The following is a 12,595-nucleotide window of genomic DNA, read 5'->3' as shown; positions in this document are numbered from 1 at the left end:
GCTCACGGATATGGGAATGTTAGAATGGAATTACTGCGTAATACTGAAGACCTAACAGTTCATGAGTGGTTCTAAAGATTGCTCCCTTTCTAAAGGCAACAAAATGTACCTGTGAAGGAGTCACCAATATCTCTGAGAAGTTTACTGATTGCTGTCTTGCATAGGCTGGAGTTGATGGTATAAGATGATGCATTGGAATTGTGATCCTTGGAATTCAGGAAGGTGAAGGGATTAAGAAGCCAGGTGGCAGCACTGAATCATCAGAGGCAAGATGGATCTAATTACCATAATGACTAAGGTCAACACGTGTCAGAGTTTACCAGGGACAGTTTTTGCCTGTTGTTTTAGTATGATTATGAATAGTGTCAGATTTCACTCTCAAAAGTGCCCTGGTTTTGACAATAAATCTTTGGTCCCTCTAGTATTGGACCAATAGTATTTAGTATTGAGAAATAGTGGAATGACAATCAGGATGCCTTAGTCCATAGGGATCTAGGGTGATGGCTATTAGATCATAATGTTTCTTGGGTCAAAATACAAGGACAGTGGACTAAGATGTTACCTAATTTGTGCAATAACAACAAATATAATTTTTAAAAACGAGAAGTGGTGAGTAGTGGGCTGATGTCAGCTATTATAATAGGAAATTATGACTCCTCATTCACTTTCAAGAGCTAAGCCAGTACACAGACCCAGAGCCAACTGATTGAAGTAGAGGATGTTTGCCCTTGAGGAAGTACCCTGCATATGTACTTATGATGATAAGTATGTATTTTTCCAATCCTTCCCCAAAGATACATGTGATTTTTGTTTTTCAGGTTAACTCTCCACTGGAGAAAAGAGAATATTCAGACTTTTCGAGGGCCAGGGATAAAGTAAAAATTATGCAGCCTAGTTGATAAATGAAGTCCTTGCCCAGGTCTATCTTACAGTGACTCCAGTGAGTCCACAGGTCCATTTTGGGGTAATTTTCCCAGTCCTGAGATAAATATTTTTGGCACAAACAGAATTTTCACATTTGACTAAAGACGTGCAAAGTAAGGAAACTGCACCTACCCTCGGCAAAGAAAGTAAATCAGACGCAATACCATGCAAGAGTACTGAGAGATTAGTCACTACAAAAGACTGAAAGGATGCAGGAATAATGCTCCCCACCAGCTCAGGGTTTAGTTCTTGCTCTGTAAAAAACATGGATAATGGAAAGTAATATTGGAATACCTTATATATAAACAGGTGGTAGCCCCAATTGCAGCTGCCATGCCAAATATGACAGCTTTATTGTAGTAGATAACATAGCTGGTATCCATAGTATCCAACTATGGATTTAGTAACTGTGTTTTGCTCAGTCTCAATCAGTAGCAGTTTGCTTTTATATGGCAAGGACACACTTACTGTCTTGACCCAGACCTATGTTAACTTTCTTGCTCTCTGTCATAATGTATCTAACTACTATGAGTCATGTTGAGATTTCATGGAACATCATTGGTCCACTAGATTGATGACAGCATGCTAATTGAGTCTTGTGAGCAAGAGATGGTACGTTCCATGGATGATGCCCTCGTTCTACTAGAAAGTGGAAGAAAAGGCCCTTGGAGATTCAGGAGCTTGCCATATTGGTAAAATTTTCTGGAATCAATGGACTGGGAAATACTGGGATATCCCTTTCTAAGATGAAGAATATATTGTTGCTTCCTCATACTTCTTGCCACAAAAAAAACCACACAAAACACTGTGCTTAGTGGGTCTCTGAATTTTGGAGCAACATACTGCAATACAGAATATTACTTTGACCCACTTATTGGATGATTTGGAAGGCTTCTTTTTTTTTTTTTCTTTTTAAGATACTGTAATTTTATTTCTTCTTCACCAAATTTCTGCCTACATGAACTGCTGAAACTTGGAATTTCACTGTAGAATTTCCTGTTACTACAGTTGTCTTCAAAACTACCACCTGGCATAACAAGTATTCTTCCCTCTAATTTCTTTCCCATCGTTTTCCTGGCCCCACAAAACCGTTCCTTGTAATTTGGATATAACACATACACTGTCCAATATGGTAGCCACTAGGCTTTATAGTCCCATGCAGGATTTGTAGTCCCAAGAGGAAACACTTGCTGAGTCCTCCGTGGGAGATGAGGGTGAGGTCAAGGTCATCCCTCACCCCCAGGACAGCCCTGGCGAATGACTATGGACTATGGGGAATTGCCTTCCATCCCTAATTTAATGGACCACTTGACTGTTTGGGAACATACCACCATGTAGTAGAACTGGAGGATGTTTGCTTTTGTGTCTTGACTGGTCGCCATCGAGAATATGTAAGCACCTTGACTGTGAGCTGCTGTTTCAGCACGGTGTCCTGAGAGGCCCAGAGAGAGTGGCAGTGCCCTGAGAAACCCTGGCTGTGTGCGGGGAAACTGGTGGTACCCTAAGAAGCCCAGGAAGTCTGGCTGTGCCCAAAAGGACTGGTGGTGCCCTGAGAAACACTGGCTGTGTCCAGGATATTGCATTCACCTCCAGGCTCCTTGCACAGGACTCCTCATGTAAGACGCTTGTCGCGCAGATTGTGAGGTGAGATCCTATAGGGGTGGAGTGTGGGGACAGAGCCAGGAGTGCAGTTTCCAGGCTCTCGACCTCACATGGAAAGTTGCTGGCTCAGGTAGTAAATGGCCGTCAACTGTGATTGGATGGTCATCAGCTGTAACCAGTGAGCCATTGGCCACTAATGCAACTGCTATGGCTACGCTAGCAGCAGAATGGGGGCTAGCAAGAAGATGGTGGCTGGCAAGTGCAGACTGCTGTTAGGCAGATTATGCAGATCCTGCTTCCTGTGTCTCCAGCCCAGCCACCAGCGAGAATATATTGGTTTGACTTCCCTATCTATGGCTCCATGGGTGTTCCTTTTTGGCCTTATCATGATCTGCGTTCTTGGGCAGGGAGTGGGAGCTGAGACCCTGCACGACAACTTGGATGATATCTTCACGTTGATAAACTGATATGTACTCTCCTGCACACTTGAGGAGGATTCTGTAGACGTCAGAGATCTCTCACTGTGAAGCTTTCTCATATCTAGTACTCTGGTCTGCAAACTCTCGCTGTCTTTGTCTGCTGAGACACTCAGCCTCATGTCCTCAACCCGGCGTGTCCCCCAGGATTTGCCATGGGTTCCCCTCCTGGTGTTAAAAAGTGGAAACTCAGAGCAATAAGTTGGGGCAATCATAGAGCTCACCTCACTTCTGTTCTGTCTCTCAGCCATCAACGTCTTTCATTGCTTAATGTCCTCCCACACCATATATTGGTTCATATATTTTGTCTGTATTATTTTTCAGTTGTTTTAGGTGGAAGGGTAAATCTCGTTCCTGTTATTTTAGCTTGGATGGAAAGGGCAGTCTCAGAAACGAATATTAAAAGTATATTTATTATATTCTATCTAAAATTTAGAAGTGTTTTGCAGCTTAAGGATTTTCCTCTTCTCTAAAGTGGCGGCATCTACTAGTTGCTTTCCCCAAGGTCCAAATTCCCTTTTTTTCTCAGTAGCAGAACACTGATTAAAGACACAGCTAGCTAAAGGGCACAGTTCTCCTTCTCCTGTGTATCTAGGTGGCATATTTGACTAAGTGCTACTCATAAAGTTGTAAACAGTGATGTGTTGGACTGAGATTCTCCTTAGTTTATTTATTTTCCCCATCCTTCTGCTAAGAACGGAATGACTGGAGCTCTTGTAGCTATTTGGTTTACAAAGAAAATTTGCATAGCTTTAATCACAAAACTGTAAATGGCCTGGTTGTTGATGACTCTGAGAAGACACCATAACAACTCCAGTATGAAATGTTTACTGCACAAAAGACAGTTAACTTCTTTGTTTTATAAGCCACTGTCATTTAGAAGTTTTCTGTATACATGCTGAATATTCTATCTCATGTAGCTAGTTTACCAAATAGCCAGAAACCTAAACCAATACCTAGAGACAAAACTTGCCACAAAGAAAATTTTGAGGTAAGGGAAATTTACTTGTGGGGATTAAGGCTCACCATTTGGTTTCTTTTCTCCACTTTCCTACAATCTTATATGCTCAGTTCTTTCACACTCTCTATCTCCCCATTATCAAAATTTGCTTCCAAGAAAAGATCCAAAACTCTTTTGCTAGGGTTATGTTTATGTGTAAGAAGATCAGCACTTTCACCTAAAGAAATTAAGTTCTAATAGCGGGTTTTTTAGTAAGTAAGGAAACTTAAAAAATTATGAGGGTTTTTTGAGAGGGAAGGTTGGGGAGGTGGGATGGGGAGGGCTGCTTGAAATTCTATCTGTACTGGAGCCTGCACTCAAATGGGAAAGATGGATAGATAGATTCAGCTAATGAGAAGATTTTTTACACGTGCCTTAGGCAGGCAATATGCAAATATATGGCTCATCAACCTGCCTCCATCTTGAATTCAGAACTAGAGAGTAATATCTGGGGCAGATCTCATTATTTTCCTCCAATTTGCCTTCAAGCTCTCTCTGAAACTATATAATTTTGGCATATATCATGACCATACAGTTTCTATTTCTCTCTAGTCTGTTCTGGGAAACTGATATGTTGCAGGGATCAGATATCCATGTCAACATGAACCATTTACAAATAACCAATCACAGCAGGTAGAGAAACAGGTGATACCCAGTACGTCTCTCATTTACAAGCCCCTCAGTTCTTTTATTTATCCAACTTCTCAACATCACCATTACATTTTCATTTTGAATATAGTTCTCTGAGCTTCTGAGGGGGGAAAAAGATCTGTCAGGTATGAATGTTATTTTTACCAATTTTCTTTTTTTCTACGTTAGCAGCAATTGTTTACTATACGTTAGAAAAAAAAACACAGGGATGATAAGATAATTCCTTTCCCCTCTTTGTGGGATTCATGTAAGACTATAATTTTGTGCAGTTGGCAGAGACTCCCTGAAAATTCCTTAGCCCTGGGGATATGTGTAATTCTTGGCCCTAGTAAACAAACTGATTCATAACTCATATGTATACAATTTAATAGGACTGCCAAGGAATGCTTGCCTGGTTATGAATTTATGCGTACGAATGACAGAGACATAACACGATTTCTTACAGAAGGAAAATGCACTTCAAATTTTATATTCTATCTTGCTAAGAGGGGAGCAGCATATGAAAGGGAAACATAAAAAAATTGTAATGTAAATTGCAAAGTAAATTTTCATCAAAATATGGTTAATCAATGTATACTATTAATTCATCTATAAAATATACATTTGTCAAGAGCACTTGCTCCTTTTTCTGCCCAGAATATTCTTCTCCAAGGTGTTTGTATAGCTAATTCATTCTCATTCTTCAGTGATCAGCTTGAAGCCCAACTACTTAGGAAGAACTGCCCTTTCCATCCTATTTAAAGTAGCCTCTTTATTTTCTTACCTGTTTTATTGCCATTACAATATTTGTCGCCGTCTGTAATGATTTTGTTTATTTACATTTTTACTTAATATCTGTCTCCCCGCAACTGAACTTTATGAGGATAGAGATTTTTTAAAAATCTTGTTCATCTCTGTAATCTAGCATCTAGCAGAGACTCCTGTATCTGAGGTAGTCTCGGTAAAATGTATTATAGTTGATGAGTAAAACATGGAGTTTGGTCCTACTGTATGCCAGGAATCACCTAGCTAAGAGCCCTCATTTTGCACAGTCTTACAGGTAAAACAAGATGGTAAATAGTAAATATCAACAATATAGTAAGTTTCATAAGGGCCTGCACAGAATGTTTTGAAAGCATACAGACGGATCCCTTAACTCAGGGTTTCTCAACCCCAGCCCCACTGACATTTTGAGCCAGGTAACACTTTGTTACATGGGACTATCCTGTGTATTGTAGGATGTTTGGCAGCATCCATCGCTTCTATACACTAAATACCTGGTGCACCGTTCCCCGGACTTGTGACAACTAAAAGTGTCTCCAGACATGGCCAAATGTCCCTGGGAACAGTATTATCCTAAGATGATAATGACTGACCTAACTCAATCTGTATGGCAAAGGTTTAAAGGAAGTTTAAATTTATTTTCTTGTTTATCTACCTGTAATAAAAAATTTGAAAGGTACAGCAACAGAAAAAAAATCCATAATCCTCCCTGGTTACCTCTTGGGGTAGCCATTATTTTAACATATTGACATATTTCTTTCACTTCATTTAGCTCTGCATTTTTCCCTTTCCACAGATGAGATCACACATATGGTGATGTGTAATATAATTTTGTCCTAACATTATTCTTCTATATGCTTGTCTGTATTGATCAACAAATACAGTGAATGCTGCTACTGAGTGCCATCCAATGGAAAGGCCGGGATCTTCAACACGGTAAGCAGCTTATCCCAAGTGTGACAAGTTTCAACTTATTCAGTGTCGTCAGGTGTGAGCTATAGTTGAGAGAAGGTGTCTTTTAAAGTGTGCTGTCTATCATGACAATGCTCCGTGTCACACATCTCTTCTGGTATACGGCAATTTCTGTCAAATAAAGACATTATGGTGTGTCCTCATCCACCTTCTTCACCGGATCTGGCACTGTGTGACTTCTGGCTCTTCCCCAAAGTCAAAATGACCATGAAAGGTAAATGTTTTGAATCAATTCAGGACATAGAGGCAGCCACAAGAGTGCAACTAAAGACACTCAGGAAAGAGGATTTCCAAAACTGCTTTAAAAAGTGGCAAGAAAGGGGGGATAACTGTGTTCGAAGTGAGGGGAAGTATTTTGAGGGAGATTAATGGTAATGTGTCTTTTTCAGTAATAATATATATATATATATTTTATCACATCTCATATGTTTTCTTCTAGGAGTTTTATGGTTTTGGGTCTTATATTTAAGTCTTTAATCCATTTTGAGTTTATTCTTGTATATGGTTTGAGAAGGTGGTCTAGTTTCACTTCTTTTGCATGTATCTGTCCAGTTTTCCCCGCACCATTTATTGAATAGACTGTCTTTACCCCACTGTATATTCTTGGTTCTTTTATCATAGATTAAATGACCATATGGGCATGAATTTATTTCTGGGCTCTCTATTCTGTTCCATTGATCTATGTGTCAGTCTTTTTACAAATACCATGCTATTTTGACAACTATGGCTTTGTAATATAGTTCAATATGAGGTAGCGTGAAATGGTCAGCTTTGTTCTTTCTCAAGATTGGCATGGCTATTTGGGGTCTTTTATGGTTCCACATAAATTTTAGAATTATTTGTTTTAATTCTGAGAGAAATGCCATTGGTATTTTAATAGGGATTGCATTGTATCTATAGATGGCTTTGGGTAGTGTGGATATTTTAACTATATTAATTCTTCCTAGCCATGTGTGTGGTATATCCTTCCATTTATTTGTGTCCTCTCTAATTTCTCTCTTCAATGTCTTACAGTTTTCTGAGTACAGGTCTTTTATTTTCTTAGTTAATTTTTAAAAAGATTTTTATTAAAAATATAGCTAACATACAATATTATATGAGTTTCAAGGGTACATCATGGTTGTTGAATATTTATATACCTAAACAAGTGATCACCACGATAAGTCCAGCACCATCTGACACCGTACTATGTTATCAAAATATTATTGACTATAATTCCCCATGCTGTAAGTTACATCCCCATGACTTATTTGTTTTATACCTGGAAGTTTGGATCACTTATTGCCTTTCAGCTTTCCTCCCACCTTTTAAATTTTTCAATTACAGTTGACATTCAATATTATTTTATATTAATTTCAGGTGTGCAACATAGTGGTTAGACAGTTATACAATTTACTAAGTTATCCCCCTGACTAGTCTAGTACCCACCTGGCACTATTAATACCGTGTTTCCCCGAATATAAGACGTAGCCGGACAATCAGCTCTAATGCATCTTTTGGAGCAAATAACTGACACTGTGCATAGTTATTACAATATTATTGACTGTGTTCCTTATGCTATATCCTACATCCCCATAACTACTTTGTAACAACAAATGTGTACTTCTTAAATCCCTTCCCCTTTTTTCACCCACACTCTCAGCCCCCTTTCTACCTGGCAACCATCAAAATGTTCTCTGTGTCCATGAGTCTGTTTTGTTTGTTCTTTAGCTTCCACATATAAGCAAAATCTCATTGCATCTGTCTTTCACTGTCTGACATACTCCACTCAGCACAATACCCTCCAGCTCCATCCATGTGGCCATAGTTGGCAAGAATTATTCCCTTCCATGGACGAGCAATATTCCATTGTATATATGTACCACTTACTCTTTATCGATTCTTCCATTGACAGACACCCAGGCTGCCTCCACATCTTGGCCATTGTAAACAGTGCTGCAATGAATAATATGGATGCACATGTCCCCGCAAAGTAATGTTTTGAGTTTCTTTGGAAAAATCTTCAGAAGTGGGATTACTGGATCCTTCTTTGTCTCTTGTTATAGCCTTTGTTTTAAAGTCTATTTTGTCTGGTATTGCTACCTCAGCTCTTTCTTTGTTTCCATTTTCATGAAATATCTTTTTCCATCTCTTTACTTTCCCTATGCATGTGTGTCTTTCAATCTGAAGTGAGAGTTTGTAAGGGTTTGTAAACATTTGTAAGGGTTTTGTTTTCTTATCCATTCAGCCTCCTATGTCTTTTCATTGGTGCATTTAATCCATTTACATTTAAAGTAATTATTGACAAATATGCAGCTGTTGTCATTTTATTATTCATCATTTTAATCTTTCCCCCCCCCATTTTAAAGAAGTCCCTCTAACATTCCTTGTAATACTGGTTTGGTGGTGATGAACTCCTTTAGCTTTTACTTGTCTTGCCTTTGAATCTGCCCTTCAATTTTAAATGATAGATTTGCTGGGTAGAGTACTGTTGGTTGTAGGCCTTGAATATTTTGTGCCAATCCCTTCTGGCCTGCAAAGTCTCTGTTGAGAAATCAGATGACAATCTTATGGGAGCTCCTTTGTAAGTCACTAGTTGCCTTCTCTTATTGCTTTTAGGATTCTTTCTATGTCTTTAACCTTTGCCATTTTAATTTTGAGGTGTCTTTGTGTGGGCCTGTTTGGGTTTATCTTGGTTGAGACTCTGCACTACCTGATGTCTATTTACATTGCCAGGTGAGGAAAGTTTTTAGTCATTATTTTTTCAAATAGGTTCTCGGTTTCTTGCTTTCTCTCTTCTCCTTCTGGTACCCCTATGATGCAAATATTGTTACACTTGATGTAGTCCCAAAGGTCTCTTAAACTAGCCTCACTTTTTTTTTTTGGTTCTTCTTTTCTATTTGTTGTTTTGATTGGATGTTTTCTACTACCTTATCTTCCAAATCACTTCCAAATTCAATCCTCTGCTTCATCTAGTCTGCTGGTGATTCCTTCTAGTGCATTCTTCATTTCAATTCTTGTATTCTTCACTTCTGACTGGTTCTTTTTTATGGGTTCTATGTCTTTTTTATGCTTGTTATCTCTTTGTTGAAGTTCTCATTAAGTTCATTAGGCATCTTTATAACCATTGTTTTGAACTCTATCTCTGGTAGGTCGCTTGCCTCCATTTCATTTAGTTCTTTTTCTGGAGTTTTCTTCCTGTCATTTTATTATGGATATGTTTATTTGTTTCCTCATTTTGGCTGCCTCCCTGTGTTAATTTCTATGTATGAGGTCGATCTGCTATGTCTCCTAGTTTTAGCTGGGTGGCCTTATGTAGTAGGTGCCCTGTAGGGCCCTGGCACATTCTCTCTGGTCATCTGCTCTGGGTGATCCAGAAGTGTCCCTTGTGTGGGTTGCATGTGCCATCCTGTTATAATTGAGCCTGGATTGCTATTAGCATGTCAGTGAGTGGGATTGACTCTCAGGCCGATTGACTCTGGGCTTTGGCCACATCCAAAGCTTACAGGCTGCTGTGTAGGGGGGCTTACCCCACTGAGTGGGATTCACCCCAGCAGGCTCTGCTGCCTGTTGAGACCACCCTTTGGCTGTGCCACTTGTGGGGCTAATTGGGTGGTGCTCTGCTGTGGTCTGAAGCCAACCTCCAAGTATGTTGATTCTGGGGTCTCTTGGGAGGAGCTCTGGTGCAGGCTGAGATCACTCCCTGCCTGTGACCAACCAGGGACTACCTAGTGGGAGCTACAAAGTGATCCACAGTTTTTCACTGTGCTAAACCTGGAGGCATGGGGGAGAGGCCACACTGCGAACCAAGGATGGCTGCTACCAGTATGAGATCTGGGGTAGCTCCACAAAATGCTGGGACACCTTGAATCCTGCTGCCACCTGCCAGCTCCCTTAAAGTTCAGCTGTTAATAAAGCCTTGTAGCATATGAAAGTTGAGTGAGGCAGAGTCTCAGGGAATCACTACAGTGGAAAGCATTATGGTCATCAGGTTAATGTAGACTCTGGTTTGGTGCCAGAGCTGAGCCTGGAGCTACATAGCAAAAGTCTCAGAGCACACCCAGGCCAGTCGTTGCCTGCCTGGGGCCTGTGGACTCTGATAGTCTTCCAAGAAAGAGTGTAATGTGGGCGGGGCTGGCTGCTTGCAGAGAAAATACTTCTAGTGTTAGTGGAGTTAGGATCCCAAGGAGTAAGCAGGACAGAGCCCTGGAGCTCACCAGACCAATCAGATTCAGATTTGGCTGTAAGCGTAGGGGGAGGGCTCAACACATTAAAGATGGCGGCCACCTGCCGGCTGCATGAGAGGGAGGAGGAAACCTCACAGGGAAAATGGGACTGTCCTCCAGCCCTAGCCTCAAAGCCACACACTTCAGTCTGCTCCTTGTATGTCTCTGATGCTCCCCGAGTCACTGTCTCTCCTCTGGAGTCCAAGGTAAGTGCCTGTGAATGAATCTGTACATGGGCTCTTTAAGAGGATAGCTGGGTTTCCCGCAGCTTTCCATCCCAACTGGATGGTTGGAATCCCCACTGTTTTTCACAGCCAGATGTTGTGGAACTCCTCTTCCTAGCACCAGTACTCTGGGCTGGGGAGACTGGAGTGGGGCTGGGGTCCTTTGCTTCTCCAGGGAGAACTTCAACGGCTAGCCGAGGTATCCTTCCCAATTTTCATCTACTACACGGAGGTTTGGGACCAGCCCATTTCAGGTCTCTGCCCCTCCTACCAGTCTTGACATGGCTTGTTCTTTATATCCTTCAGCCAGACTCAGATGGTTCTCCTGGTTGATTGTTGTATAATTTAGTTGTAATTTTAATGTGTTCACAGAAAGAAACAGTCACGGTGTTTATCTACTCTTCCACCTTGGGTCTCCTCTTTCCTTGGTTAAATTTATTCCTAGGCATTTTTTTTTGATGCAATTGTAAACAGAATTGTTTTCTTAATTTCTCTTTCTTATAATTTGTTATTGGTGTATAAAAATGCAACCAATTTCAGAATATTAATTTTATATCCTGCTACATTACTAAATTCATTATCAGTTCTAATAGTTGTTTTGGTGGAATCTTTGGGATTCTCTATTTATAGTATCATGTCATCTGCAAATAACGACAGTTTTACTTCTTTCTTTCCAATTTGGATGGCTTTTATTTTTGTTGCCTGATTGCTGTGGCTACAACTTTCAGTACTATATTGAATAAAAGTGGTCATCCTTGTCTTGTTCCTGATCTTAAGGGAAATGCCTTTAGCTTTTCCCCATTGTGTATGATGTTAGTTGTGAGTTTGTCACATATGGACTTTATTATGTTGAGATATGTTCCCTCTATTCCCACTTTGCTGAAAGTTTTTATCATAAATGGATGCTGGATATTGTCAAATGCTTTTTCTGTCTCTATTAATACGATCATATGATTTTTATTTTTTATTTTGTCTATGTGGTGTATCGTATTAATTGATTTGCAGATATCAAATCAACTTTGCGTATCAGGAATAAATCTCATTTGATTGTGGTGTATGGTCTTTTTAATGTATTGCTGAATTCAGTTTGCTAATGTTTTGTTGAGGATTTTTGCATCTATGTTCGTAAAAGATATCAGCCTATAATTTTCTTTCTTTATTTTTTTGTAATGTCTTTTTCTGGTTTTGGAATCAGGGTAATACTGGTGGCCTTGTAGAATGAGATTGGAGCCTTCCCTCCTCTTGAATTTTTTGGAATAATTTGAAAAGAATAGGTATTGATTCTTTTTGAATGTTTGATAAAATTCACCTATGAAGCCATCTGGTCCAGGACTTTTGTTTGTTGGGAATTTTTGTTTTATTTTTTTAATGGTGTCTTTTGAACTCTAGAAGTTTTATAGTTCTATAAAGTCTAAAAACAATTTTTAAATGGTTATACTTTTTCTTAGAAATATCTTTCTTGGGTAGGGGTTGGGGATAAGGGAAAAGGTGAAGGGATTAGGAAGCAGCTGGTAACCACAAGATGGCCTCAGGGTTTTTTGAAAATTAATTTGGGGAACGTATTCAATAATGTTGTAAATATTTTGTTGGGTATCCGATGGACATGCGTCCTATTTGGGAGACCATCTCAGGGATACTGTGGATGCCTGATCATGGCATTGTACACCAGAAGCTAAACATTAATGAATGCCAACTATAATTTTATATATATAATGTGATGGCTCAGTGTGAGGTCGGAGGGATAGTGGATGGGGGCAGGGGGGTTCACAGTGTGAGGGA

The sequence above is a fragment of the Rhinolophus hipposideros genome (genome assembly GCF_964194185.1).
Source record: "Rhinolophus hipposideros genome assembly, chromosome: 9".
Classification (NCBI taxonomy): Eukaryota; Metazoa; Chordata; class Mammalia; order Chiroptera; family Rhinolophidae; genus Rhinolophus; species Rhinolophus hipposideros.
Note: the sequence above shows the minus strand (reverse complement) of the source record.